At 36.4% G+C, this 27,421-nt stretch overlaps 1 protein-coding gene across 5 annotated transcripts in view; it reads right to left on the bottom strand.

Moving 5' to 3' along the window:
• The window catches only part of LOC129740321 (myc protein), a 231,306-nt gene that overhangs the window by 18,066 nt on the left and 185,819 nt on the right, over positions 1 to 27,421 (bottom strand). The window contains exons 1-2 of one of the 5 annotated variants that reach the window (XM_055731962.1): positions 5,295 to 5,516; positions 3,720 to 4,041 (exon numbers count right to left, since the gene is read on the bottom strand). The gene's annotated coding sequence lies outside the window, so the exon portion shown is untranslated. The other 4 variants (XM_055731961.1, XM_055731963.1, XM_055731965.1 and 1 more) reach the window with 4 other exon arrangements.

Genomic DNA, 27,421 nt, shown 5'->3' with positions numbered 1-27,421 from the left:
ATTTATTTTTAAGCAAGAAAAAAAAACTACCCCCCTTTGCCGTTTCCATTGCATAACACCCAAGGTAGTTTCCGAGGTCATTCCCCAACCCAACCCGGAATGTTCTCCCGAACACATCCGGATGAGGATATTCTCTCTCGCTTTTTTTTTCCTTACCGGTTTGGGTGAAACAAGTGAACAGAAATGGAAAAAAATCGAAAAGAGAACGGTTCCGGTGCTGAGGGCCGTTCGTCATCTCTAACCGTACGTACATACGTAGGTGGACACTTGTTCCGCGCGAAACCGGAATCTGGGAGAGCGAAAACGACGAGACGAGACAAGAGAGAACCACTATCCCGAGAAAGGTTAATCCTTTGCACCGCAAAAATCTGCTTAATGGCTGCAGCTTGCCATATGGCGCCACACCAGAAGAATCCCCGAAAAAAGGCGGGTTTAGAAACATGTGAAAATCTGTTTTATCTGTTTTTTTTTTTTCGTTTACACTCGTTGGGCAAAAATTTTGCCTTCCGAGGCACAAATTTGGCAAACTAACGTTCGCGAAATTTGGCCCTTTGGACATGTAGGTAGCAAGCAGCATTTTCCGGAATCCAGCCCTTCGCTGATGACACAGGAGATTTGTGGGGAATATGGTTACTTATCTTTTAACCCATCAACCATCAGACCCCTATTCAGTGGGACTAGGGCTTGGAGTAGCCTAAAGAATGTTGTTGATGCGAACGGTAGTTCTCCGTTTTAGTAAATTGTTGTTTTTTTTTAATTTTATGATAGGCACCATAAGGCAAAGTATCGCTTGCAAAGATTTTTTTGTCTGAGTCATCCTTATAATTTTTACCCGTTAGTCATGGAGTGTCAATCTTTACAAAAGTTTTAGAAACCTCGTAATGTACCTCAAATATGTTTCTCGAACAATATTCAGCTACAACAGTTTTCCGTTATTAAAAGTCTAAGAAAAAAATAATTCCAAAACTTGCTTCGTAAAAAAGACTCTAGATCAGCTACTGAATGCTCAATAGAATTTTCACGTAATGTCCAAGAAAGCTGAAGTTAGGCACTATACGTTGCGTACAAATTTTTTTTTAATTTTTAAAAAACCGTACTTTTTGATCAATAAACTGTCAGAATTGTTTAATTCACACCAGGTAAATTTAGGAAAGGGGAGTAAGTTGACGTAATTTGACACATTTTTTCATCTTTAGATTGTCAGGATACGGAACCTAGAATTTTCAACGAAGGTTCAAAGGTAGCTGTTTTTCAAACTTTTTGTCAATTTGCAATTTCGCAGATTTTCTAACACTTAAATTCAAATTTGCACTGGATTTTAAGTGTATGAACGCAAGATTTCCGCGATAAATTTTTAAATGATGATATTCATATTAGAATTTTGTATTATTTAATCTCTCCTAACTAATTGTACATCCTTGTGCAACAGTTACATGTAACTTTAAGGCTACCGCAACTTCAACGAATAAATTAAATTAAAATTAAATAAATGTATATTCATCAGAAATGTAATTTTATACCGGTTCTAGAGGTGTAATACCTTTTGGACATTTGGAGGTCTCGAGGACACTCGGAAAAAATTCATTTTTTTTTTGTTTAAAGCAAGAACATTTTTAAGCCTATTATGTTGAAAATAAGAAACACTTTCACTTCTGAAGAATTGAATAATTGTTTGATTAGAGAAACTTTAAACTTCGACTTTTGAAGAAAGTCATGAAATATAACAACTAGCCACGGAGGAGAATGGGATGAATAAGCCATAGGGGAGATGAGGGCATAATGGGCACCTTAAGGAAAATGCTTATTTAACCATAGAGAACAGCTGTAATATGTGAATTACATCATTGTTTCGTGTTCCGATACTCAAATAGTCTATTGTCTAATTGGATGAAACTTGAAAAAGTAGATAAAAACGTTTAAAAATGCATTTTAAAAAATTTTGCCGAAAGCTGAAAACCAGTCACTGTAGAGGCATAATGAGAAAGCCCCCGAGGCAGTATGAGCACCATTAATGAAGGCATAATGAGCATTTTCTGCGAGGGAATCTAGCAGCGAATTCGACTCGATGAAGTCAATTGAGTAATAGAGCTACAGCTCAACTTGTATCGTCTGATGATTTGGCCTATTGGTTAGATGTCGGAAAGATAATCAGTAGGCTCGAGTTCGATTCCTGGTGGAGGTGATTTTTTTTCTTCATTTATCATTTATGATCATGATTGCACTAAACGGTGAGGCGTAGATTCAAAGCAAAAACAAAATAATCTAGGTCTGTTTGTAGAATTCAAAGAATTAACGCATGTTCATACATTATGTTTCTGGTGTTTTGCTTGACGGATGATGCTTTGATGCTATTAGCCGTATAATGTAACAATAAAAAAAATCAATCATGAATGGTATGTGCAAAAAAAAAAATCCCCTCGGACAGGAATCGAACTCGAGTCTACTGATTACCTCTCCGACATCTAACCAATAGGCCAAATCGTCAGACGATACAAGTTAAGCTGTAGCTCTATTATTCAGTTGACTTCATCGAGTTGAATTCGCTGCTAGATTCTCCGGCAGAAAATGCTCAATATGCCTTCATTGAAAGTGCTCTGTTCGCCTCTAGTGAACAAATTAAAGTAAAAACGCGTTTTACAATTGATTAAAGTGAAAAATCAAAAATTTTATGATGCTGAAAATTTAGAAACAATGTGTAGATCTTGTTGCAGTGCATACATTTCAGATCAAGATGATTTAAAGGTCATAAAAGCTTATTTGGTGGTGCTCACAAATTATAATATTTTCGTCACTTGAGAACCTAGCTGGTTATTATTTAATATTTCTGTAAATATGAAAAGGATATTTATTTTTTGGTGAAAAATTAATACTATAGGTAGTACGAAACAAGTCCTCATGAAAATTTGTTTAAGAAAATACGTACTTATGTAGAAAAATGGACTTCTCATTATGCCTCGGGTGCTCGTTATGCCCTCATCTCCCCTAGATGCTTAAAATCCCGGAAAAAAATACTTTTGAAGAAAATTTCATCTTCAGGTAACGAAAATATCTTTTTCTAAGAAAATAAATTAAAAAAAAAACAAGTCAAACAAAAGTTTAAGAGCACAAAGTTACAAACATAAAGATCTAACTTCTAAGCCACTTTTTTCTTTTCAAATTTACTGTATTATATACTCTTTTGTAACATATTTGAAGTGTTTGAGAACACCCGAAAAAAATTTTAATTGAAATTGAATTTAATTTTCATTTGAAAATTTTCTCAACAGTTCAGTTGAAATGTAGGATTAAGTTTTTTTGAATTTTAGGCGGAAAAAATTGAGAAGTTAACTGAGTCGAAGAAGGAGAGGAATCACTCTATACTTTAAAACTTCCAAATTCCAAATTGAAATTTCGGTTCCGAAATTGTAACACATTCGATTTTAATGTCATAATTACACCAACTTGAAATTCCAAATACAAAGCAAAAACTTTTCATATTTACAAACATAATAAAAATTCAAATTATTTCCAGTCACCCCCGCAGTCGCGTACCAAAGCAGGCGTCTGCCGATGCTGATATGCAAAAGGGGAGAGAACAGAAAAAAGGGCAAACAAATTCGCCCAAAGAGCGTCGCGTCGCCAACTTCTGCCCACTCATCATGATCTCACCTCAGCCTCGCTACTCATCTTCCCACGAAAAAACGAACCATGAAAAAAAAAAAATCCGAAGAGCTACTCACCTTTCTACTTCTTTTGCTTCTGCTCGATCACTCGAAGTTTCCACAAAAAAGGACGCGCTCGAATTTTTTTCTCCAAAATTTCAAGGTCTCGTCGCTGATTCCCGGAGGAAAATTTATCCGCGATCTTAACTTTTGGGTTTTTTCCGTCAGGAGTTTCCTTCCGTTCGGAGGTTTGATTTTCCAAAAAATCACTTGGAAATTAAACAATAGAACAACGATACTAGTCGCTTCCCTTCGGCTTGGGTGTTGTTCACTTAATGATGCTACTACCGAAATTGGGCAATCTCAGCAGGCCAATTACACTACTTCTGCTACTTGCACACTGACGATGAGAAAAGGGATAATAAGAAAAATGCCGTTTACTGTTACTTCTTGGCGCCGCCTCTATTGTTCGACCGCCGTACACTGGCGTTATTGTTATTGGTTTGTTTTGTATGAGTACGACGACGCTGCTATTGTTCTTCCTCGCTGGACGACGTAGCAACTTTTTGTTGTCGATCACTACTAGTCGACGATGATCTTCCGCTATTATTTTCGACCGTTTCTCGAAACTACTCTCGATGATCGAACTTTTTTCGCCACAAAAAACAACAGTCACCGGCGGTGGTCCTCGTCTTTTCAATTTAACAATTGCTGATGATAATTGCGATGAGACTGGTCTCCGTATCGGCATGACACTCTCACCCAAAATCAGCGTAATTTCCCTTCCTTTCTTCTTGCTGGGCTTCCTGGTTGGTGGTTTTCTTTTAACCTTCCAATCCGAGGTTTTAATTTACCACTGTCTCCACCGAAAGGATTTTTCCAACACTTTTGTCTTCGTGTCACTTTTTCCACTTTGCGGGAAATTTTTTTCCCCTTCTCTTTTTTCCGATTCACACGGTAATCCAAGTTCACTTTGAAATATTGTGGAGCTGGTCGCAATTTGAACAAAACCAATCCCCAGCCAGATGATCAGTAGTTTTTCACCCAAGGGTTCACTGGATTTCGACTTTCGCTCAGCGAAAATTGAAATATTTGCAAAAATATGTTTCTTTTAATTTGCCGGGATGTTCCCAGCTTGCCGTTTCTGGGAGGAGTTTGCCTTCTGCTGGCCACTTCTGGTATCATTCACTGGGTTTGAATCTTTTCACTACGGTGTTAGCGCCGTTTTTAACTTTTTTTTTTCTTCTCGAAAGAAGAAGCGAGCAAGGGAAAATTTTTTTCCCGGCCAACAAACTCGGCGTTTTTAAAATATTAAAACAAAACCGAATCGCGCGTTACCAAAATTCGCCTAATTTGGGGAATTATTCTCAAGATTCTCACTACTGAAGGAAGTCTGGGTAGTTTTCTTTTCTAACACACCAGCTACTTCGATGAGCGGGAGAAAAACGCGTGCGATTCAGATGCGGTCTGAAAAGCCTCTGAGACCGAAAAACTTTTCCAACAACCGCTAAGCTAGAGAATGTTGTAGATTAGGAGAAGTCGTCGAGTTCGACCGGCGGCGGCAGCAGACGCAAAAAACCGGCTACGATTTTTTCACTTGTATTCTGCTTTCGTGTATTCTGTTGTGCTTCACCTCTTCCTCTCACTACTCACTTCTACTCGGTCGGTGTGTAGCGGCGGCGTCGACGACGTGGATTCGCTCTCTCACACTCTTCAGCCGCCCGGCAGAACAGTGTCGAACTCCGGTGAAGAGCCTCGGGCGCGAAACTCAACCTCTATGGAATCAAAAAAACCACAGCGAACCGATTCAAACTCGAGTAAACCGACGCGCCGAAAGCGAGAAAAACTACTCCAATCTAGCGTACTGTTCCCGTAGCAATAACCGGCATCGCCGGTCTGCAGCCAAACTGAACCTCGTGAAAACGAGTGAAAAAAAACTCACCAACACCACTTTGAAAAACGTCAATGATACATAGGCCACATAAGCAAGCATCAGACAGAACCCGACACGGAACAAACGACCCACCCAGGTCACCCAGCCAGCGTCGCACATTCAACCGAAACCAAAACAAGCCGCCCGGTATTCTACAATACGATGCCGGCAAGAGAGCAAATGTTGGCGTCGCTCCGCTCCTTGGCGTTTTGCTCGCTCTTTCATTTTAACACAACGTTCGCTCACAAACAACTACAACACAAACCAAGCGAAAAGTTGAAAACGACGCACGAAACACATACACCATTCATATTTCCAAGCAAAAATACATAAAACATTACACACGTGTATCGTTTGTTCTTTTCCACGCGCATAGCATTCAACAACGAACAACGGCGCTTCGCACAAGCAGCAAGCGCCCAATAACAACAACAATACTATCAACAAAAATTAAACCGGCCGGCGGGCGGCTCTCTCCCCCTTAGGGGGGTTCTTTCAAGCCGCCCTCACCCCCCGCCCCACACACACGGTAGCGTCTTAGCAGCAACGACTCATACTAGAAAATATTAAAATAGTGAGTACGAACTGAGATAAAATATTTCTAACAATGTTTTGGGCCCGACTTATATGCTTATCAGTTTGGTCTTGAAGCCACGAAAGAATTTTGGCAGTTTTGTGAATTTTCATTTTTTGAGTATTTATACAATTTTGATGGTATACACAATTGGTGATAATGTGGCTTTTGGTTACTGGGGTTTCGTAATACGGGAACTTGAATGAGGTTGATTACTGACCTTGTGTCATAAACCCACTTACCTTTATAAGGGAAAATCACACATTGTTATACCTAAGCGAATATCACAATTAAACAAAATTGTGCCACTGAAGGCTGAATTTAGCAATTTCACATTCAAATACCTAGAGACCTTTTAATACCGAACAGAATATTGTGATTTGTTTTTATCGATCCATTGTTTGTTCTCGACTACATGGTGGTGCTTGTATCATTAATTACGCTCCCCACTGTAAAGCTCCAAGCGCCAATTTAGTTCAAGAGAAAAAGAAATTTCTAACCATAAGATCGTCGTCTGGCGTCATTCTTGGGACAGCATCTGAATAAAACACGTATGCTAGACACTTGATATGTATCTAGCTAGATAGGTATACAGGAATCTATTCTAAACATATTGCATTATGTGATCCATCTCAATTGAAAAACGAAAAACAAAATTAAAAGTAAATTCAGTTCAGGAAGCCGTCATCGGCAAACAAATAGAGTGTGAACGAAAGGAAAAAAACTAAGAGTGAAACATACTCTTAACATACGTGGCGTGGCGTGGCGCGACACTTCACGTAACGTTACAGAACAACCCGGCTTATTAAGCATTCGTGTCGCATAGAGGCCGGGGAATTTCTGTCGCCCCTATAATTCGGAACACCCGAGAAGTTGAGATCATTTTTTTATTTGAATTAAAAGGTTTTTTTTTGTTATAGGTAGACAACAGTTTTAGTAGCTTTATCAGGATTAGAGATGAATTGTTTTGTAAATCAAGAGAGTGGTTTTTAAACACAATGATTATTGTTTAATCAGCTAAGAATGTTGTTAGAAAAAACATAACTAGTAGGCTAATTCACCCTGAAAATAATCTTTCGTTCGTTTCTCGGCTGACTAGATCGAACACATCCAAACTCCGTGAGTAACTTTTCCCATAGAACGCTGCCACAGGAATAATTTGGGGAGCAACTCTAAATTTCAAGAGGACCATAAAGATAGTGAGTGGAAGTAAGGGTTAAATAGGCAACCACAAAAAAAAGAAAAGATATTCTTAAATCATTCCACCATGAACCGGTGAATTGGAGGATCTCAGAAGCAGCAGAACGGAATAGAATTGTAGTGTTGTCTGGCGTCTGTTCGTGTTGTTGTATGGGGCGTCGAGCGAGGATCTATTTTCCGTCCCGCCAAATTTGAAACCACTTCCTCCTCCATTCTCCACTCACCTCTTCCTTTCGAAGACAAATAGCTCCAACGACCCCCCTTTTATCAGAACTAGCTGTGAGAAAAAGGAAGGAAAAAGAACTCGAAACCGGCAAGAGAGCGGCAAATGCTCTACGGTTTTTGTTTTTTTTTTTTTGAGAAACTCGCATCGCATCACACTACCTACACAACAGCAGCACAACTATCTCATAAAATATTTTCGGTTCTTGTTGGTTCAAGTTAAGCGTGTATGAGTAGCTAGTTTGCTTTGCTCGCTCAAAATTGTTTGTATATACGAAGAGCTCGTCTTTCGCATGGCATGCTGATTCTTTTTGGATTCTTTTATGTTTTGGTTACTGATACATAGCAACCGGCGTTGCTGATGATCACCGTCATCATCATTGCCGTAAGCCTGCTTGGATGGTTGACGATGACGCCGACTAACTAAAGATGGCAGAGCATAAAGTTGGGTTCCAAAATTTGAAACTGTTTCTTCTCCAATCTTCGAACTTCAACATCTTCTAGGAAAACTCACAGATCGAGTTCTGCGAAATGGGAAGGAAGATTGAAGAATATCACCAGTAGAAACATTGTTTGATACTTTTAGAATTTTTCAACTCTCGTTACAGTTCTTAAAAATGTTGGAATCGCCAAAGGTAAAAGGACCACCCTATTCTTCAGTTGACCATTCGTAGAGCAGACCGAACCACAAACTTATGTTGTATGTACGGAGTAACCTTTTTGGAAGATTTTATGCTGCGGGCAAACCGCAACTACGCTAAAGCATATTATGTTGGCCAGCAGCATCCAACATACGACGAGTGCTCATCAGCATCGTTAAAGACGCGGGACGTGACATGAAATTATTCCAACTTTAAAACCTTCACATCTTCCTTAGTAGGCCTTGAATTTTCATTCTCAACAACCCTCCTTAACTCCTTAACTTATGAAATTCTAAACAGCCTACTGTGTTGTACTTATTAAGATTTTTTGAATTTCACAAATCTACACTGAATTAAATTTATATACAAAATGTTGATGAAAATTGGTATAAAAATTGAGGCTTAACCGAACTGGCGCTCTGAAAACTATCATAAAAAGTCAAAACAAAAAAAAAAAAAAGAATTAGATGTAAATAGAATTGATTTCTGTCACACATTCGCAGGTAAAAAATCGTAAACGAATTGCACTTGCTTGTTTTATTTTGCTTCTAAATTTGATTAGGTAGTAAGGTACTTACCTGCCGTAGGGACCTTGAAATTCGACCCGGGACCCCGGAAAAGAAAGCCAGCAAGCAGCCAGAGAGGTGACACTAATTGGTGCCCACCTTTCCTTGTCCTGGGGTAACTAATTTCGAATTTGTCATTCCATGCTAGGCAGCAAAGGTGCGTAAATTTTACGACTTGATCGTAAAAAATTTTTCGTCAAATTTTGCACCCTGCGTGCAATATGTAGTAAGCCGTCGTTGGCCGAGTAACGGAGGCGACCTTTTTCTGACGGAATACACAGGTTTCGAGGTGCGGAGGTGTTATTCGATTGATTGTTACCTGTTTTGACCGTTGACACTTTTATGTTGTCACCTCTGGATCCTTTCTAAATAGAGAGTGTAAAACTTTGAAAGATTACACGAAAATGCAAATTGGGGTAGTACTTATTCTGAGCAAGTATAACTATGGATGTATAATTGAAGGGAATTCAGGAGAAAAAACTCAACTAATATTGCTGTACATGAGTAATTTTTAAGGATACTTTATTCATACTTGATTTTAAAATAGGGATGTTGACAATTTAGACAATTTTGACATTTTTGACAATTTTGACAATTTTGACATTTCTGACATTTTTTTAACAATTTTTGGCAATTTTCGACAATTTTAGAAAAATTGACATATTGATAATTTTGACAATTTTGATGATTTGGGCAATTTTGACTATTTTGACAATTTGGACAATTTGGGCAATTTTGACAACAAGGACAATTTCGCCAATTTTGACATTTTTGACAATTTTGACAATTTTGGCAACTTTGACAATTTTGAAAAAAAATAATAATTGTAATTTTTTCCAATTTGAAAATTTTGACAACTGACAATTTTGACAACTTAGACAGTTTTGACAATTATGACAATTTGACAATTTGATAATTTGACACTTTGACAATACTGACAATTTGGCAATTTTGGCAATTTTGACAATTTAGACAATTTTGCAATTTTGACGATTTTAACAATTTTGACAATTTTGGCAATTTTGACAATTTTGACAATTTTGACAATTTTGACAATTTTGACAATTTTGACAATTTTAATAATGTTGACAATTTCGACAATTTTTACATTTTTGACATTTTTGTCAATTTTCGACAATTTTGACATTTTTTAGCAATTTTTGGCAATTTTCGACAATTTTAGAAAAATGTCGAGAATTTTGACAATTTTTACTACTGTTGAAATGTTGACAATATTGACAATTGAAGCTTATGAAGGGTTTGTTTATGTTATTTTTATTAAATTAGTAATTTTGTAATTTTTTTCAATTTTGAAAATTTTGAATATTTTGACAATTTTGACACTTTTGACAATTCTGACAATTCTGACAATTTTGACAATTTTCACAATTTTGTCCGTTTTGGCAATTCCTACAATTTGGAAGATTTTGGAATATCTGGCATTTTTGACTATTTTGACAGTTTTAACAATTTTTACAATACTGACAATGTTGAAACAATTTGGTCAATTTGGACAATTTTGACAATTTTTACAATTTTAAAAATTTTGGCAATTTTGAAAATTTAGACAATTTTGACAATTTGGACAATTTTTACAAGTGTTGAAATGTTGACTATTTTGACAATTGAAGCTTATGAAGGGTATGTTTATGTTATTTTTGATTAATTCCATGTTTTTAAAGAGAGTATTGATTTTGCACTCTAAAAGTTTTCTACAGTAGAAATATAGTTAAAAGTAGTTAACTGTCCTGAAAACTTGAGATGAAAGCATGCATCAAAGGACAGTTTTTCAAAAGGTCACCCAAAATGACAGGGCAACGACAGCAAGGCCATTTCTCCCGAAAACAAAACCGGTAAAAACTGATCGCGGCAAGTTTGAGAGTTGTAATCACAATCGCAACAACAAACAAAAAAAAAGCGCGCGCAAACCCGTAAGCAAAAAAAGAAAGAAAAAATCTGCAAAGTGAATGTAGTTTTACCAGTTAGCCGAATGCCGAGCCGATCGATCGATCGATAGGGTCCGCCTGGGTGAGAAATTTCGGAAGAAATATGTGCACACTTTTATTTTGGGTTGGAGGGCAATACACTGACTGACTTGCTCCTAACCTTCCTCTACCTTTTCCTCCGTTCGGTGGTGCAACAAGTTGATTGACCCGATCACGCTGGAGTGATGACTTTTTTGTTCGCATTCGATCGAAGAGTTGTTTGAGCTAATGATCAATCCCGGATACAGTTTTAAAGTTAGTTAAGGGAAGAATTTTCAAATACTTTTGTTCCTGGCCATCGAGAAAGTGTGTTCCGTGGTCAGGAATCGAGAGCCGACCCTTTTCTGGTTCACATTCCTTGTCCGATTCGAGTAGGGCTTGATCGATCGAGACAATCGCAATTTAAGGGCTTGTTAAGGTTTACAATTGGTTTTTAATTAAAGGACGGCTTCGAGGAACCACCCGGAAAGTAAATTGGTTAACAATCACAACAACAACAAGTGCACGGAACCTGTCTTCGAGTGTCCGGCCATATCCGTACATACGAATGTTGAACCTTTCCCATTTGAGGAGTAAGATGTGAGGTCAACTCCACTTTCGTCGATCAGGGCAGTCGAGAGAGTTTATCAAGAAATCCTTGCCAATAAATTAATCGATCAACCAACTATGTGTATGAGGGTGGCAGCCAAATGGGTCATGTCGATTTTCGCAAACCGTAGATTGTGCTAAAAAAAAACTGACCTGTGCAATATATCAGCTCAATTGGACTTGATTTAGGGGTGTCTCAAAGCGCTCAAAGTTTCAGTGTCGTACCCTCGAAAATCACCAAAGGAGGGACCAAAGGAAATCGAATTTTTTTTTAAGTTGATGCCGAATGACTTACAAGTGCATAAAGCGTCGAAATCTAGTGACATTTCCAAAAATTTGTTTGTCAAAAATCGACTTAAGAATTTAAAAAATCACGTAAGGAGGGACCAAAAGAAGTCAGGAAAATCGAAATTTTAACTTACAAATTACAAATGACTGAGGAATGCGGGAATCGTCAAAATTTGGTTTTATGAAAAAAAAATAATGTTTTGGCCAAAAACCGACTTTTCCGAAAAACAACCGGTTCCCATACATCCCGTATATCCATTGCCACCCTAGTGTATACATAGGGGAAATCAGGTCAACTTCGATTTTGCCTGCTATATCTACTCAAAGTGTCAACTCGCATGAGACTTTTTTCGGTGCCAGGTACCTAGTAGAAATAGTTGTAGTAGAATGGGGAATACCGATGATGATTTGCCGGCACGGCAATGGGAATAGGGGAGCGGGGAAAAGCGCAACGATAAACGTTGCGACGGGTTGCGAAATAATGCATATGCACTCGCTCGTTCGCGCTCAAACGTAAATATAAACAACTTTGCCGGTTTGCCGGCCGGGTGTTGCACCTCTGACTCGCGACATCCATCAGACGGATCCAACGCCATCTACTATTCCTTCTTTCCGCCCAACCACTTCCGCGACTTCCGTCAATCCGACCACACACAGATTGACGGACGAACGGCTTCGTGTAGTACATTTTCATTAAAGCGAATTTGTACTCACAACCTACATACTATAGAACGTAGTGTATACGCTCAGTTTCTCTTTTTTTTTCTCTAGTCTCTACTGTATTCAGCTCAGATAATACTAAACATTCTACTGAACTGAGCTGAACCCCGCGATCGAAGGTACAAGGTAGAATGGCGTACAGGCAGGTAGGGTATGGTAAGCAGCGAGAAAAGGGCTTTAAAAAGCGTCGGTTGGTTATTGGAAGCCTGCTTGGATGAGGAGCATCCGTCATATTTTATATTGTTTGGCTTCGCCGCCGCCGTTCCGCTAACCGTCTTTTTTGCAGACCGGTTCCTTGGATGGAACCAGAACACACAGTAGGGCCAAGAGTGCACCATTTGGAGCAGCAGCGTGAAGCGAGAGAGAGTACAGTGCACTGCATTCTGCATTCCACTAGTACAAACACAGCCCATAAATATCTACAATATTCATACATGGCTGCTCTAGAGAGGTGGCCGCGTCAGTTGACATCGTCACCACCGTACTCACTCCTCCGGCAGCGCTAAACAAATTAACCCTTCTGCTGTTCCTGCTGCAAACTGCATTCTGCAAGTGAGTGAGTGCATCGGAGCATTATGCATGACCTCAATCCATCATATCGATCGTCATCGTAGGAGGGCGACCTCCACCTCTAACAACCCATACCCACCCATCAACTTCTTCCGAAGAAAAGGCATTCATAACAATAACAATCCTGATGATCCAATTTATAAGTTAAGAGATCATCACTCATTTCTGCGTCTCTGGCTGGACACAAATTCGCAGATCTGGAACGACTACGACCGGCGAGTGACTTACACTTATACATAGTCGTCTGAGTCTGACACGTCTCGAGAAGTAAGAGTAAATATCAAAGCAGATCATTTAGTCTCCTTTGAAGATACTATCTAACGCCAGTGCACCGGTGTGCTAGACAAAACCATTTGAAGCCCTCAGAGTCAAATCTACATTTGCAAGTGACTACTAGATGGGTGTTTGAAAAGGTAACCTATCTATTTTATTATGCAAAAAATATTTATTCCAGTTTGAGCGCAGCCAACTTGCTGTCGGAATGAGCGATGTTTATTAGTTGACAAAATACGTATAAACGGCACCGATTCCGTTTGGTAATTTATCGGTGGGATTTTTTCGAGCTCACGTGGGAATTTCGATTTTTACAAGTAGTGCAACCGTAAACTTGTTTGGATTTGTTGAGAAGTCGAATTGCCTCTAGAGAGAAAAGTTTTTAATACTTCAAATTCGAGAAAACTGGAGATTTTCAATTACATTTTGAATTTGTTCGCACCTTTAAGGACGTCTAATTCGAATACCGTTCTTCTGTTTCTACTATGGACAAATCTTTGACAATTTTGACAATATTGACATTATAGAAAATTTTGATAACATTGACAATTTTGAAAACATTACCAACATTTTGACAATTTTGACAATTTTTCACCATTTTGACAATATTGACAATATTAACAATTTTAATAATTTTGACAATTTTGACAATTTCGACAGTTTTGACAGTTTTTACAATTTATACAATTTTGAAAATTTTGGCAATTTTGACAATTTTTACAATTTTGAAAATTTAGACACTTTTGACATTTTTATAATTTGACAATTATGACAATCTTGACAATTGTGACAATTTGACAATTTTGACAATTTGACAATTTTGAAAATTTTGACAATTTTGACAATTTTGACAATTTGGACAATTTTGACAATTTTGATAATTTTGACAATTTTGACAATTTTGACAATTTTGACAATTTTGACAATTTCAACAATTTTGACAATTTTGACAATTTTGACAATTTTGACAATTTCGACAGTTTTGACAATTTTGACAATCTTAAAAATTTGGACAATTTTGACAATTTTCTCAAATTTTTCAGTTTTGACAATTCTGAAAATTTCGACAATATTGACAGTTTTGACAAATTTAACAATTTTTGAAAATTATTATTTTTACATTCTTAACAGTTTTGAGATTTTGGATTTATTTTTGGAATTTTTATATTTTTGCCACACGTTTCTACTTTTGATAATTTTTCGTTTTTTTATATTGTTATCACTATGTTGGTCATTTTTGTTGTTTAAATTATTCGATGTTTTCGACAACTTGACATTCATTATTAAAAAAGCAGCGTAGATAATCCAGCCTTTTGATTGATTTTCAAAAAGATGAAGACGTTTGCCACTGGTTAAGACTCATGAATTCCGCGTCAAAGGGTAATTTCTGAATTCCATTGAAGCCATTTGAATCACATTCTCCATACTATATTATGATACATACGTAACCGGTTTTCATTGTAAACATTGCAATTGTAACGCAACTGCTCCTCGTGCCTGAATATATCGTTTGTTTTCCTAGGATTGCACTGATAATAAAGCAAAAAGTGCACTACATTATGCGCCCATTCCACATAATTCGTAACAATGCTATCAACGATCGAGTTGCCTTATCTCGTTACAAATGGTTAATGAAATAAATCATTGAGTACTGCAGCGAGAAATGCCTCGAGGATCGATTAACCCCGATGCGCCACCCGTGGGAGAATCGGCAATCATCAAAACTACCAGAACGTCGTCGTTTGAAACAATAGACGCGAGCTATAAATAAAAAAACACAAATAAAAACGGCCTACTGTGAATTACTAGAATTGCGGTGAATGTTTTATCTCGCGATTACATCGATTTAAGTATGTGAGCCCTGCTGAACCGATTCAAATGTGTCGCTTCCGGGCAAAAGTTTGTGCAAAACATCTAGACCTAACAAATTGATATACACTGAGGTTTTTTTTTACGCGGTTTTTTTTTACACGGTTTTTTTTACGCGGCTTTTTTTACGCGGATTTTCGAATTAACGCGGTTTTTTTTTACGCGGATTTTCGAATTAACGCGGTTTTTCAGAGAAAATATTCTAAGACTTTTTCAAAGGAAAACACTTGGAATCTTTTTGTAGTTGGGAAAATCTTAGCTCTGAGACTAAGAACGTGATACATGAGACCTGAGACCTGAAACCTGAGACATGAGACATGAGAGCTGAGACCTGAGACATGAGACATGAGACATGAGACCTGAGACATGAGACATGAGACCTGAGACCTGAAACCTGAGACATGAGACATGTGACCTGAGACATGAGACATGAGACCTGAGACATGAGACATGAGCCATGAGACATGAGACATGAGACCTGAGACCTGAGACATGAGACCTGAGACATGTGACCTGAGACATGAGACCTGAGACATGAGACATGAGACATGAGACATGAGACCTGAGACATGAGACATGAGTCATGAAACATGAGACATGAGACATGAGACCTGAGACCTGAGACCTAAGACCTGAGACATGAGACATGTGACCTGAGACATGAGACCTTAGACCTTAGACATGAGACATGAGACATGAGACCTGAGACCTGAGACATGAAACCTAAGACCTGAGACATGGAACATGAGACCTGAGACCCTACTATTCTATGAATCTAATTGATTTTGTTTTTTATCTTAAAAATAAACTATCATTGTACGCAAATTTTTAAATAATCATGGTTCTTACGCGTTTTTTTTAGTAACGTGCTGTTTTGTTTGAACTTTTTAATTAAAATGGATTTTTTTACGTGGATTTTCGAATTAACGAGGTTTTTTTTACGCGGATTTTCGAATTAACGCGGTTTTTTTTACGCGGATTTTCGAATTAACGCGGTTTTTTTTTACGCGGATTTTCGAATTAACGCGGTTTTTTTTACGCGGGTTTTTTTTTACGCGGGACCAAATACCGCGTAAAAAAAAACCTCAGTGTACTGGGCTTTTTTCGCACGTAGATTCCCAACCACGGACGTTCTTCTCACCTCGAGCGTCATTGATGCGGACCCCGATTAGCCGCTACTAAACCAGTAATTAAGCCGATACAAATAAAAATGGGTGATTCACAGGGCCTCGCGCACAAAAAAAGGACCGACTAACCTTCGCTTGAATGTATCATTGGAATAAAGAAAACATAACTTTAGAATAAAATACAATTAATATTTGGTTCCCATGCCGGTGGGCTGGATGTTTACGATCAGAATATTATAATCGCGACCAAGTTACGGAGCCGCGTAATAATTAAGGCCATCATCGTAATCATCAGCAGTAACACAATCACATCACACACATCACAATCACACAACTACTCTACCGGGTTAATGTTTTGCAAATGTAAACCGCGTACTTATCATCAATGGCACGGATGGAAACGATGGCGCTACCCTAACATAGTAACCTTTGCGCTTTTCTACAGTACTTGCATACATATTGGCAAACGCCACCCACGATGAACAACAATAACAAATAACCACAAACAATCTGATGAATTATCATATGTAGTTGGCTTTTGTAGAATTGCGGCGATGCTGTGAACCCTGGGGCGTTACGACTTCTTAATTCCTCCTGGGATTATTTACGACGTTACATCACCACACGCACATCAGTCGAAGGTCGTTATTAAGAATAGTAATAGCCAATAGGTTGTTAGTTACCAGGGTATCAATTTGGCTACTAGATTCAATCACAGATAACAGAGGGAAAAACATTGGGGACCAAGGTTTGGCTCGGGGAAATTAAATTACCCAAAACCAAATCGCAGTAGACTAATTGAATTATTATCGGGAGATGTAGTTTAGGCTTCAAAAATGGTGGCCATCTTTTTTGGTTTTTTTTATTCTGTAAGTTGTAAAGTGGAAAAAGATGTAAGTATTTACAGCAGCCCAACTTCCATGGGGCGATACTACTATGGTGTTGGAACAAGATTTATGACGTTTGTTCGTTCCCTGGTTAACAAAGTTGCCGAAAATGAGCAATGTATGGTGGTAACATACATGGAAATGTGAAAATCCTTTTGCAGCGACACTGCAGTCAGACGTCGTCAGCCTAAGTACGTTTTGGCGTTGCAGTGACAATTTATTTTATTCGAGAATTTTTATTTACGATCCCAGAATGTTCTCGTACTCACTCACTGAATGCTGGAAATAGTTGCTGATTTAATTTGGCTAAAAAGGTTGATTCTTCAGTCGCATAAATCATGTTGAAAATCTTCGTGATTTACTGTTACAAAATCTGAACCTTCATAATTGTAACAGCTGGTTTGATATTATAAAATTTACACTAAGCGCACAGTTCAAACTGTGAACTCAATGATGATGATAAAAAAATCTTCACCAACCTGGAAGACTACAAGACAGTAGATCGAAACGTAAGAAATGAAATTTTGAATTCTGAAACTAAATCTCAAAGATTTTCTAAAATGCAGACATACTAATCTTTTCGACATTTGTTCAAAACTTCAAATGCCGAAAAATAGTCAAAATTTCTAAAAAGGTCAAAAATGTCCAAAATGTCAAAAATGTCAAAAATCTCAAAAATGTCAAAAATGTCAAAAATGTCAAAAATGTCAAAAATGTCAAAAATGTCAAAAATGTCAAAAATGTCAAAAATGACAAACAAAAATGTCAAAAAATGTCAAAAATGTCAAACATGTCAAAAATGTCAAAAATGTCAAAAATGTCAAAAATGTCAAAAATGTCAAAAATGTCAAAAACGTCAAAATTGTCAAAAATGTCAAAAGTGTCTAAAATGTCTAAAATGTTTAAAATGTTAAAAATTTCAAAAATGTCAAAAAGTCAAAGTGTTCAAAAAGTCAAAAATATCAAAAATGTCAAAAATGTCAAAAATGTCAAAAATGTCAAAAATGTCAAAAATGTCAAAAATGTCAAAAATGTCAAAAATGTCAAAAATGTCAAAAATGTCAAAAATGTTAGAAATGTCGAAATGTCAAAAATGTCAAAAATGTCAAAAATGTCAAAAATGTCAAAAATGTCAAAAATGTCAAAAATGTCAAAAATGTCAAAAATGTCAAAAATGTCAAAAATGTCAAAAATGTCAAAAATGTCAAAAATGTCAAAAATGTCAAAAATGTCAAAAATGTCAAAAATGTCAAAAATGTCAAAAATGTCAAAAATGTCAAAAATGTCAAAAATGACAAAAATGTCAAAAATGTCAAAAATATCAAAAATGTCAAAAATTTCAAAAATGCCAAAAATGTCAAATATGTTAAAATCTCAAAAATGACAAAAATGACAAAAATGACAAAAATGTCAAATATGTTAAAATCTCAAAAATGTTATAAAAAACTTGAAATAATGTCCAAAATCACACAAAAAAAACAAAATTGTTAGGATCAGGATGTCTAAAACTCTAAAACTTCTATAATGTCAAAATGTCAATAATGGCCCAAATTGTCAAAAATGTCAATATTGTACCAATTTACAAAAATTAAATAAGAACAGGAATCTTTTCTCAGAATGAATTTTAGATAGCTTCGAAATCAGAGGTTAAAATCGTACAACGAAACGAAAATTCTTTGAACTCCTAATTGATTATTGTTAAACAAAATTATAAAATTCTCAGAATATATAACTGCCATCAGAACGAGAGAATGATCCAACACCCGATGCATGAGGTAACCACCATCATCAGTTCCATTGTTGGACGTGCATCGACCTGAGCTGGGCGCCATCGATAATCATTGCACTAGAATCGTTCATTAGCTGACTGTCGATGCATCTCAAACCCCTTATTGCTTAGAGACAAAGTTGTCGCAAAATTTAACAACTCGAAAAAAGGGAAACTATCTAAGTAAGTCATGAATCCTATTCATGCAAGGTAGGTAATCTCTCCTAACGGAAGATTGAAAAATTTCCTATTCTTAGTCAGCAGGGGTGATATGCACCTCCAATATTGACAACCGCAATAATGCACATTCACTCACGTACGTTCCGTTGCCGCCGTCCAACGTCTGAGAAACATTTGCAAGCTTGTATGTTTTTTTTTTCAATTCCAAACGACTCACGGAGAATGTGACAAAAGTGTCGGACCGAAAAGTGCAACTCGCATCATCGCGCCGAGCGGGTTTTTGAACTGTGCTGCATGAGGTTGGAATGTTTTTTTTGTGATGATCCCTCGTCTGGATTTGAGGGATGAGGGTTGAAGAGGTAAAAGCAGCAGCGCGGGTGAATTACTTTGTACTAAAACTGACACTTCATGGGAATTTTCTTTTTATGGGATTAATATGGGTGTCTGTTGTCTGGAAGTACTTTTTCCCCTTAAACATGTTTGTTTATTTAGGTGACTTTTCGAAACGAGTTGACATCAGGCTGTGAGTGGGTGAAATTTTTTTTCCTCTGTAAACATCTCTCGTTTGAAGCATGTTTGAAGTATTTCAATTTAAATTATAAATCTTCAACAAAAAAAAACGTTGCAAAATCCTTTGAAAGGCTTTTTTGATACATACAAGATGAGTATTAACAGATTCTTTAGATTGAGACTTCCGATCGAAAAATAAAGGCACGACGGATTGAAAATGCTGATTATAATCAACTTAGCAGGCTGCTGTTTCTGCTAAAATTTGTATCAAGCAACGAAAATGTACAACCAGGAATATGCTACTTTAGTAATACAACAGTCTTTATTGATTGAGACTTCCGCTTACGACCAACTTTCAAATCAAATACAATTCTGGGTTCCGATCATCAATTATGAAAATTTCGACAATTTTGACAGTTTTGACAATTTTGACTATACTGATAATTTTGACAATTTTGACAATTTTGACAATTTGAACCATTTGAACAATTTGGACAATTTTGACAATTTTGAAAATTTTGAAAATTGTGACAATTTTGTCAATTTAGACAATTTTGACAATTTAGACAATTTTGAAAATTTAGACAATTTTGACAATTTTGACATTTTTTTTTAAATTTTGACAATTTCGACAATTTTGACAATTTTGAGAATTTTGAGAATTTTGACAATTTTGACGAATTTGACAATTTTGACAGTTTTGACAATTTTGACAATTTTGACAATTTTGACAATTTTGACAAATTTGACAATTTTGACAATTTCGACAATTTTGACATTTTTGACAATTTTGACAATTTTGACAATTGTGACAATTTTGTCAATTTAGACAATTTTTACAATTTAGACAATTTTGACAATTTAGACAATTTTGACAATTTTGAAAATTTAGACAATTTTGAAAATTTAGACAATTTTGACAATTTTGTCATTTTTGACATTTTTGATAATTTTAAATATTTCGACAATTTTGTCAATTTTGACAATTTTAGACAATTTTAAAAATTTTGACAATTTTGACAATTTTGACAATTTTGACATTTTTGACAATTTTGGCAATTTAGACAATTTTGACAGTTTCGACAATTTTGACAATTTTGACAATTTTGACAATTTTGACAATTTTGCCAATTTTGACAATTTTGACAATTTTGACAATTTTGACAATTTTGACAATTTAGACAATTTTGACAATTTTGACAATGTTACAATTTTTACATTTTGTACAATTTTGACAATTTTGACAATTTTGACAATTTTGACAATTTTGACAATTTTGACAATTTTGACAATTTTGACAATTTTGACAATTTTGACAATTTTGACAATTTTGACAATTTTGACAATTTTGACAATTTTGACAATTTTGACAATTTTGACAATTTTGACAATTTTGACAATTTTGACAATTTTGACAATTTTGACAAGCTTGAAAATTTTGAAAATTTTGACAAAAAACTAACAAAATAACTTAATCTTGGAATTTTAACACTAGAAAAAAGCATCACTTAGTTTTTAGAAGATTTCAATTTGGATTAATTTGAAGAGCAAAATTTCTAACATATCAAATCAAGTCTGTAAGACTTGTATTCCCGTGTTTGTGAATACAAATCTTTGTTCGTCCCTTCGATTTCAGTTTTTGGCGGTGTTGTCCGTCCATTTAGGTAAACAAACACGGAAAAACTGGTAAAAAAAACCCTAACTCATCAACACAGTCCTCGCCATATGCCAATTTGCCGGTTCGGTGAATCCGTCAACTTTAGTGTTTTGCACGCGTACCAATGATACCTATGGAGTGTTTGCATTACACAGCGAGTCTGACAACGACGAGACGCCGCAACAACTGTCAACTCGCTGTTGATGCTACAACCAGCGTTGCCACATTTAAATCTGTATTTTCGAGCCAAAAAACCTTTTTAATCTGTATGAAATCTCAAAAATCTGTATTGAAATCTGTATGAAAATTTTTTATTCCGGATACTTACGCTGAACTACGGTGACCTTTTTATAATGCGTAGCGCACTCATTTGAACTACGCTGCTCATTTCTGCGGGCTACTATTTGTGCGACATGTCAAACCAGTGTTAAACCTGATATTTTGTAAACGCGAACCGTTTTTGGTTTAAGGCCGATGACATAGTGAGAGCGATACGATGCGAATTAGCGAACGCGGCCAAATTGACATCTGCTTCGCCGCGTTGAGTATGTCAGGTTTAAGCGATTCGCACATTTTCTTCAAATGTGGTTCGCCGCATTGAATCGCATTCGCCGGTTCGCATCGCATCGCACTCACTATGTCATCGTCCTAACTTTGTCCAATTAATTGTAACGGACAAAATACATGTCCGCCATGTGTGAAAAGTAAGGTCACGCAAAGTTTTAGGTCGATATATTCCGTTAAATATAACGATATGTGTGCTTCTGGGGTTTAACAATCATTTGGGATTTGAGCATTATGTCAATAGTCTTTACCATTAAAAGTTACATTTCCTTTAATGCAATGACAAATTTTGGTATATGATTGTTAAACACAGGTTTTAAAACTTTCTTCAACCCTTTGTATGTTGTTTTGCATTGTAACGGTTCCGATCTCTAATCAGGAAGTTTTTTTCTTATTTGCAAGCGTGATAATTGATGGATGATTGAATCATCAAAGTCGATTATTATTGATTGACTCGAAGTATAATCAAAATATCTTGGAAAATCTCTAATTTTCTGAAAATCTGTATGAAATCTGTATAAATTTCCAATTTTCTGTAATCTGTATATACAGATTCTGTATTACAAAATTTCCAAAAAATCTGTATACTTACAGAAAAATCTGTATATGTGGTAACGCTGGCTACAACGTTTCCTGTTGCAGCTGGTATGGTCTAGCAGCATTAGCTTGGTCTTTCCTAGAGGTACCTAGTATTATTTGTGGTTTCGCGAATTAGAATTGGTTTCTTCCAAGGGAGATGGACTGTCGCGGCTCATCATTATCGAAGTTGGCGGTGGTCTGGGGGCGTTGTTTTGTGTTGAATCATTAACTTTAAGGGTTGGGAGAAAATTTTGATTTCTTCTGATTTAAGGATGTGCCACTTTTTAATTACAGTTCAAATTAGAATTTTTTTTCTTCTTTGAAGAGGTCCTTTTGCTGTCGAATGGATCAATTTCAATGAATTATTGAACGATTGGCTGCAGTTGTTTCGCTAATTGTCAAACGCCGAGCTCTGTTTAATTGCTCAGAAAGGGAAAACTAATTTATAGTGAGTCGAGAAAGACGAAACAGACAAGGAAGTATACGTTCTTTTCAGTAATTTATGCGATTCTCATTCGTCGCAACAAAAAACACCCTTACCCTTAGTAGGGAGAAAAATCTACTAATAGGCGTTGAAGTTTTGCGAGGAGGTTGAGAGGGAAGAATCGAAATAATTATCACAAGAGGCAGAGGACAGTTCGCTGGCGCCATTGGACACTTACTTGTTTGAGGGAGAACGTACTCCATTGGTCCTCTTACTCGTGAAAGTGCCTAACTACACAACAATTATCAAGTTGATAGGCTACTTGAGTGAGTACTATACATAGTAAAAATTGAATTAATTCAGTCGATTGCCGATCATGTGGATTGGAATGTGTCTGTTATCAGTTTAGGGGTTTATTAGGGTTTCTGGCCGGATTTTGTCACTTTAAATTTTCCTTGAGGTATGTCATATTATGATTCACTCTCGAGGTTCGTTTTTAGAATTAAGAAAAGTTGCCAGTCTTTCTTACTTTCTAGAACATTATAATCTTATCATTTTGTGTTGAAAAAACAAAGCTAATGACGCACTTCACGTGCAATGATCTATTGCGTTTAATTTGGCGCCGAAATTCTTTAATCTTTAGAGATGAGCGTCGTTACCTTGCCAAGCGCAATTATCACGCCAAACATAAAAAAATGGAGCCCTTATCAATAAAAAAAGAGCGGGAACTTGGATCCTATTTCACCTTGTAGAAATTTTCCAATGATGCACTTTCTGAGATGCAAATTTTCGCGTTCCTAATAAACAAATCCCGGTAATTATCTTATCAACGAACAACAGCCACACAAACTGACCGCGCCGAGGTTCATCACTTCAACTGAACTGTAACAGAAATCGACGATTGAAGGTATCAAAATCACATTTTTATAAATTGTGGAAAAACGAGAAAAAAAACCAACAAATCTAACCAAGGAAGCGCTGGTTTCCTGGGAGCAACGGCATCGTCCATGGCTTGCTTTGCTGATGCGTCTAATGCAGATGATGTAGAGTCAAAATGAAAAAAAAACTCGCGAAAATAAACGCAAGGTGCAAGGTGAAGCTGATTGGAAAAGTTCAAAAGTTCAAAGCTAGCTTTGATTTGAAGTTTCCTCTTTTTCAATCATGAATAAATTTGAACAAGAAAATTTAAATAAGCGTCGCTCAAATTGGCTTCGAGTAAATTTAGTTTTTTTTTAACTTTTTTTTTAATTCAGAGTATTTAAGATGTTTTTCAATATTATGACTTTACGTCTCACGTCTCAGGCTTTTCTCTCAAAAAAGTGAAAATTAAGTTTTTGTTTTCAAATAAACAACGGAACAAACTTCAATTTTATTCAATGTTAAACATTGTAAAAGTTCCAGTGTCGAACTAGCTTAAAAACTAATGAGAATGTTTATGGTAAATTCAATACATTAACGGTACCTTTGGGTGGGTTTAGGGATCTTATCTTCGGTAACTACATTTTAAAAATTATTTAAGAAGAACGATTTTTTAAATCTATTTGCTTTTCTCTCTCTTTAGACTTTAGACTTCCTATGACAGTCTGGAATCGTTTTTGGCAGTAGGTGATGAGTACCTTATGAGTTGACAGTTGTTTGGTTCCTTAGTGGTAATAACTGGTTGCCTTTTTTCCAAATGCATCTGCAAAGAAAACAAAAAAAAGTGGATTATTCACTTAGTCAAGAAGATTTAACATTTGTATTGGAGATTTTATGACTATTTTGTGAAAATAAAGAATGACGATATGTATGAAAAATTTGGCAGTTTGACAATTTTGATAGCGTCTGGAAGAAAAGACAATGACAATGAGAAATGACATTTTAAAGACAGTTGCCAATTTCGATTTTTTTTTAATTTTGACAATAATTAAGTGTTTAGAAATTTTGACAATTTTGAAGAGTTCTAAAATTTAGTTATTTTTGGACTTTTTTCATTCTTGTCATTTTTGTAATTTATGAGCACTTCCATTAGGTCCCATATGGATTTAACAATTCTTAAGTGAATTTCATTCAATTTGGTACATAAGCATGTTTTTGTAGGACAAAATGACTTATTGGTCATGGTGAGTGTTTTGCATATCATCGAAAACTACTTGAGGTCGATAACCGATTGTTCCAGAGGGCAGCAAACGGATAAACACTATACCTATCTACTTTTATCTTTCAGAAGTTGAGTTTCCCAAAAATTTAGGATCAGTAGGCAACTTTAAGCAATAGAGTAAAACCGCACTAATAAAATCACAGCCACAGCCAAGTCGATGGATAGGAATAATAGAAACCTCTTATGGTTTTGCTAGCGAAAAAGGTTTTCTACTACATAATTCCAGACGAGTCTGCCGAATTGGTCCCCAAACGGGTAGGAGAAAACCACTCAAACCGGAGGATGAGAATTTTGTGTGTGTATATTCGGTCCAGTATCAATTACGACCAGAAAGGTGATAAGACTTAATTGAAAATCGAGATCGAGAGTTTAGTTCAGTGTGTTGTTAGGATTTTTCGGTTGTCAGAGAGAATGAAACGAGGGTTCGACGGAAAAAAACCGTCGAACTTTTCCAGTTTGTTTCGTCTGGTAGATTTTTTTTCTTCTTATAAGTTGTTTCTACGTTATTTCGGGAAGCATCCAAGTAGTCTGATTGTGTGACTGGGAGTGTTTGACTAAAATCGTCAGTTTACTTGGATGGTTGTCAGGGCAACTTTTTTATGTGTTCGGGTAGACAACAGGAGGCATCTTTCTAGTATCTGGCTTGTGCATCACTGTTCAAGAAGCTGGAGAATCGGCTGCTAAGATGGTTATCTTGTTAATCGAATCACGCGTCGCAAATTGGGGTAGGTGGGGAGACATACTTTGTCAATGCTGCGAGATATGACGATGGAAGTATCAAGCAGCGGGAAATCCAGAGGATGACATGTAGTCTTGTCAGGTTTCTCTGTTGGTAGGGCTTCTATTTAGACTAGAGAGGAGCATATCCGCGCCACCAAGTGGTAGTTGCCAAAATTGTTGTTACTATACATACACTTTAACAACAAAGCTGCAACACGACTTGTGTCGAAAGTTGAGCAACGTCTATGTCTAGCCGGTCTCCGTATTCTGGTGTTGTCACTTTCACTTTTCCTGAGACCCAAGATTGATCGGAGTGATTCCGTCGTCGAGCACCTGTGTTTGATAAGGTGGAAAAGTTGCTAGCCGAAGTTTTGCCAAACTCCGTCTCTCTCCACGGCTAATTGGTCGTGGTGGAATTGTGAAAAGCTCCGATGAAAAATTCGCCAGACTAGAAAAATCAATTCCGTTGTTTACGATGTCGTCCAGACGAGACAAAAGAAAGCAACGCCCTCAACTAACTAGCTTGAGATTTATTTGCTGTGGAAGTTTATTTCTAATCTAATTAATTTTCCCAAAAACCCAACATCCTCTTGTTAGTTTTTCTTCCGAAAAAAAATCAAAACAAAGCAAGCGTCAATAATCGACTGTAAATATTCAAATTTTCACATTACAAGGTACCTAAGTTATCCCTTTTCTCCCCTACTCACAAACGAAGCAGTGGGAAAACCCTTTTCCCCTAATGACTAAACATGAAACATCTTTGGTCGTCACAGATCAAAGTTGGCCGATTCCAGGGGGCATAAACACACATGCATGGCATACAAAACAAAGTAATCAGCATCATCAAAACAACATCAAAGTGGCCTGTCAACGTGGGACTAGAAAAATTGTGAGGTAAAGGTAAAATCGAATGGAAGGGTTGCTGTGATGTTAGACGAGAGAGGAGCTTTTTCGTATTTGTCAACAATTGACGTTGACCCTTGGTAAGGTTTACCTTAAATAGGAAAAAAATGCTAAACAAATTTTCCGAGGTCAATCAACCGTTGAAAATAGTTTGGTACCCCTCGGTTGGTGTGGTGTGGTCGAGTTTGACAGCTCATTATCAATAATTAGAGTGTATAAGTATGTTGGTACAGCTAAAGTAGAGTAACTTTTGAGCAGGATGATGTTAACATACATGAGAAGGGTACAACTCAGTGATGAGGTTGAAAACCAACCGGTAGCATTTTTATTTATTTGAATACACGCCGAATTACGCTTCATAAAATTTCACGCACATTTTCAAAAACTTTTTTTACAGAGTCTATTTTGACAATTTTGACAATTTTGATAGTTTTGACAATTTTGACAATTTTGACAATTTTGACAGTTTTGACAATTTTGACAATTTAGACAATTTAGACAATTTAGACAATTTAGACAATTTAGAAAATTTTTACAATTTTGACAATTTTGACAATTTTGACAATTTTGACAATTTTGACAAATTTTGACAATTTTGACAATTTTGACAATTTTGACAATTTTGACAATTTTGATAATTTTGAAAATTTTGACAATTTTGACAATTTTGACAATTTTTACAATTTTGACAATTTTGACAATTTTGACAATTTTGACAGTTTTGACAGTTTTGACAGTTTTGACAGTTTTGACAATTTTGACAATTTTGAAAATTTTGACTGTTTTTACCATTTTGACAAGGTAGACAATTTTGGCAATTTTGACAATTTTGAAAAATTTGAGAGATTTTTGTAATAACACGCTTTGAAGAATTTGGCAAGTCCAGCGAGAA

This window comes from Uranotaenia lowii, chromosome 1 (genome assembly GCF_029784155.1).
Source record: "Uranotaenia lowii strain MFRU-FL chromosome 1, ASM2978415v1, whole genome shotgun sequence".
NCBI lineage: Eukaryota > Metazoa > Arthropoda > Insecta > Diptera > Culicidae > Uranotaenia > Uranotaenia lowii.
Note: the sequence above shows the minus strand (reverse complement) of the source record. Positions and strands in the feature narration are given on the sequence as shown.